The sequence below is a fragment of the Zingiber officinale genome, chromosome 7B (genome assembly GCF_018446385.1).
Source record: "Zingiber officinale cultivar Zhangliang chromosome 7B, Zo_v1.1, whole genome shotgun sequence".
NCBI lineage: Eukaryota > Viridiplantae > Streptophyta > Magnoliopsida > Zingiberales > Zingiberaceae > Zingiber > Zingiber officinale.
In genome coordinates, this window is record NC_055999.1 from 43,778,599 (window position 1) to 43,782,728 (window position 4,130).

The 4,130-nt window shown below is 39.1% G+C and overlaps 1 non-coding gene across 1 annotated transcript; it reads left to right on the forward strand.

The window, feature by feature from the left end:
* Window positions 1-665: 665 nt before the first annotated feature.
* Window positions 666-771, forward strand: LOC122007544. The gene has a single exon (XR_006119023.1). It is a non-coding gene; the product is annotated as a small nucleolar RNA R71 (small nucleolar RNA).
* The last annotated feature ends 3,359 nt before the right edge of the window (window positions 772-4,130 follow it).

The following is a 4,130-nucleotide window of genomic DNA, read 5'->3' on the forward strand; positions in this document are numbered from 1 at the left end:
TTGCTAAATCTTGCTTCATTTCATTCTGACTTGAGATAATTTCTTCAAGCATCTTTTCAATATTTGACTTTGGTAAGCCTTGAGAAGATAGATGTTGAAAATTTTGTTGCCCAGCTTGAAAATTTGGTCTTGCCCCCATAGATGGTCCTTGATCTTGATTATTTCTGTAAGAAAAATTGGGATGGCTCTTCCATCCAGGGTTATAAGTATTTGAGTATGGGTTGTTCTGCCTTTGACTGTAACTCATGATTACATCACATTGTTCCAGTTGATTGATTTGTGCAGTGATAGCTCCCAATGGACATGAGTCATTTGAGTGCTCTGAACTCCCACATACTTCACAAGATGTACTAATAGCATTGACCATATTAGCACTAGTCCCCATATTCTCAAATTTCTTTGTAAGAGCGTCTAATTTTGCAGACAAAAGAGTGACTGCATCTACATCAAACTTCCCTGATGCTTTAATTGCTAGGTTTACAGAAGAATAGCCACCACTTCTTTCATTTGCCCATTGATGATGATTTTGTGCCACACTGTTAATAATTTCTTCAGCTTCATCTAAACTTTTATTTATAAGTGCCCCTCCAGCAGCTGAATCAAGGGACACTTTGGTATGATAGTTGATACCATTATAAAAAGTGTGCAACACTAACCATCTTTCCAACCCATGATGTGGGCATTGTCTGAGCATACTATTATATCTATCCCATGCTTCAAAAAGAGATTCTAAGTCAGTTTGCTTGAAGCTTGCAATTAAATTCCTCATATGAGCTATTTTGCTTGGTGGATAGAATTTATCAAGAAACTGTTGCTCACACTGCTCCCAAGTGGTGATGCTATTAGGGGCCAAAGAATTCAGCCATTGCTTTGCCCTATCTCTTAAAGAAAACCCAAATAATAATAATCTAATTGCTTCTGAAGGAACTCCATTCATTTTCATGGTACCACATATTTCATAAAAGACCTCTAAGTGTTGATTGGGGTCTTCATGAGGTCCTCCACCAAATTGGTTCTGCTGCACCATAGATATAATTGCGGGTTTGATCTCAAAGTTATTAGCTTCCACTGAAGGTCTTGAAATACTAGATCGAAAGCCTCTTGCATAAGGTGCTGCATAATCCTTGAGTGGTCTATTCGCCATGTTCAAATGTTCCTGTTCTTCAATTTGCCTTTGCAGAATTCTTCTTTTATGGAAAGTTCTGTCAATCTCAGGGTCAAAAGGAAAGAATTCCCCTGCAAAGTTAGATCTTCGCATACACAAGAACAAGATAGCAAATGACAATTCAACAAAAAAAAAAAAGAAAAATAAAAGAATAAAAATTGCAGAATTGAATTTGTACAAAAAGAATTAACAAGAAGTAAAAGTTATACAAGAAAGTAAAAACAGAAATCTAATGATTATTTACAACTATGCAATATGAAAGGTAAACAAATGTTATGTTTAGTCTAACTCAATTGATAATTCCTAATGTTATAGCGCAGTCCCCGGCAACGGCGCCAAAAACTTGTTACGTTGCGCAAGTGTACGGAAATGTCGCAAGTAATATAAAAGATTATCGTATCCACAGGGACTGGAATAAGCACTATAAATGTCTCAATGCGAATTAGCTAAACAACTATCCAATTGTTTCAAATGCAAAGGGAAGGTAAACAAATCTAATATTAAAGATCAACAAACAAGAGTTTAGTGTTTTGGGTTATGATAAAGGGAGATTCTAGGAGTTTCGGTTTCTTTGTAAGATTTCTTGAATGTAAATGGTTCACCAATTCTTATCCCTCAATTACCAAACACTAGTAGAAAGTTGTCGGTTCTCTCTTGCAATAGATAACCGGCTAAGGACTGAGAAATGTATCTAAATATGATCAATTAGACGTGAACCTACGTTGTCCTTACACAGAAGCGCACCTATTACTATGCCTTCCTCGGATATCAACATAGAAGCCCACAACTTATTAATCTATCAAGATACAAGAAACTAATCACAAGATCCATCCTACTCTCTTGAATATTCCTATTTCCTCTTCAAGATTATCTCTCAAACGTCCTTACACGGGCTTGCACCTGTCACGTGGATCCCTCGGATGATCGAGTGAGAGTTTATCTTTACAAAGTCCACAAGAAATTCAAACAATCAATCAAGAATGAGAATTAAGCACAAATCACCATTAATCATTCAAGATCTAATTGATACAAGCAAGACAATGTCATTGAAACAAGAAATTGGCAAATCCACAAGAGATTACATCAATCCATCATACAAATACTCCCTTAATCCTAGAATACAAGATCTACTCCATGAATCGAGGAAGAATACCAGAAGAAATAAAGATTACAAGCATTTCTTAAATCCCCAATCCAAGAAACCAAGAAAAGGGGGAAAGAGAAAACTTATCTACGAAGAAGCCTCGTCTTCGGATCCAATCCTCGCTCCGGAGTCGAAATCGTCAAGAACTCCCCTCGAATCGCCCAGAAATCCTCCCAAGAATGGGAGGAAACCACCAAATCTTGCCTTCTCCCAAAGGGGGAGAGATCCCCTTTCAATTCATGAAGGAGGGTTTAAATAGAGGAGGAAATCGGGCGCCACACGGCCCCATGACACGGCCGTGTGAGATTCACACGGCCATGTCCTCTTCCTTCTCTGCCAAAGTTGCACGGCCGTGTGACTCACAGGGCCAGGACCCTTCTGTTCTCTAGAAATGCTACACGGCCGTGTGGTGCACACGGCCACCACCTGCTTGGCCTCTGGAAACCTCACACGGCCATGTAGATCTACACGGCCATGTAAAGCATCTGCTCTAATTTCTTCAAATCAAGACACGGCCGTGTGAGATTCACACGGCCATGTCCTCTTCCCTTCCTGTTAAAACTACACGGCCGTGTGTGGTACACGGCCTGATGCTCTCTCCCTTCAATTCCTTCCAAGCTTGTCCGAGGACGCATAATCTTCACCAATTTCGACTCCTGTGTACAGAAAATGCACAAAAAGTAGATCTTCGAACCAAAAGAGTAAATATGCTAAAAGGAAAGCTGGAAGTATAAAAATGCATAGATCAAGCATGCTCAAAGTATGTAAATGTGCGTAAAAACATGCATAAAAGAGTATATAATCTACGCACATCAATGATTAATTGAAATATGATATTTATTTTCCTGTATTTTTCTGTTGTAGATTACCATGACGTCAAATACGAACTCTTTCTTCCTGTTCTGTCCTTAAGAAGGACAAGCTCAATGGAGCTAATTTCCTAAACTAGTACAGGAATCTGAGAATTGTTCTCACACAAGAATGTAAACTGTACGTTCTGGAGCAGCCCATTCCGGAGGCACCTCCTACCACTGCTACGCAAGATGACCGAGATGCTTACAAGAAGCATCAAGTTGACGCATTAGATTTGTCATGTCTCATGCTCGCAACCATGAACTCTGAGCTTCAGAAGCAACACGAGTTGATGGGTGCTTATGATATGGTTGAACATCTTCGTCAACTGTATCAAGGACAAGTAGGGCACTGGAAGAGGAACTACACAGGATACCTGGAAGATCTTAAGAAGAAGAGAAATAAGATTTCTACTTCAGGTATACATGTTATAGAAGTCAACCTCTCTATTTCTTCATAATGGGTATTAGATACCGGATGTGCTTCTCACATTTGTACTAATGTGCAGGCGTTGAGAAATAGCAGGGCATTGACGAAGGGCGAGGTGGACCTACGAGTAGGCAATGGAGCACGGGTTGTTGCTGTTGCTGTAGGAACTTATTCTCTATCTCTGTCCTCTGGGCTTGTACTAGAATTGGATGATTGTTGTTATGTGCCTGCTTTGACTAAGAACATTATATCAGTTTCTTGTTTAGACAAGAAAGGCTTCTCATTTATAATAAAGAACAAATGTTGTTCAGTTTATTTAAATGATATGTTCTATTGTAGTGCACCTCTGATAAACAGACTCTATATTCTAGACCTTGAGAACCATATCTATAACATAAGTGCCAAGAGGTTCAAGTCAAATGACATGAACCAAACCTATCTCTGGCACTGTTGCTTAGGTCATATAAATGATAAACGCTTATCCCAGCTCCATAAAGATGGTTTGATGGACTCATTTGATTTTGAATCATATGAGACATG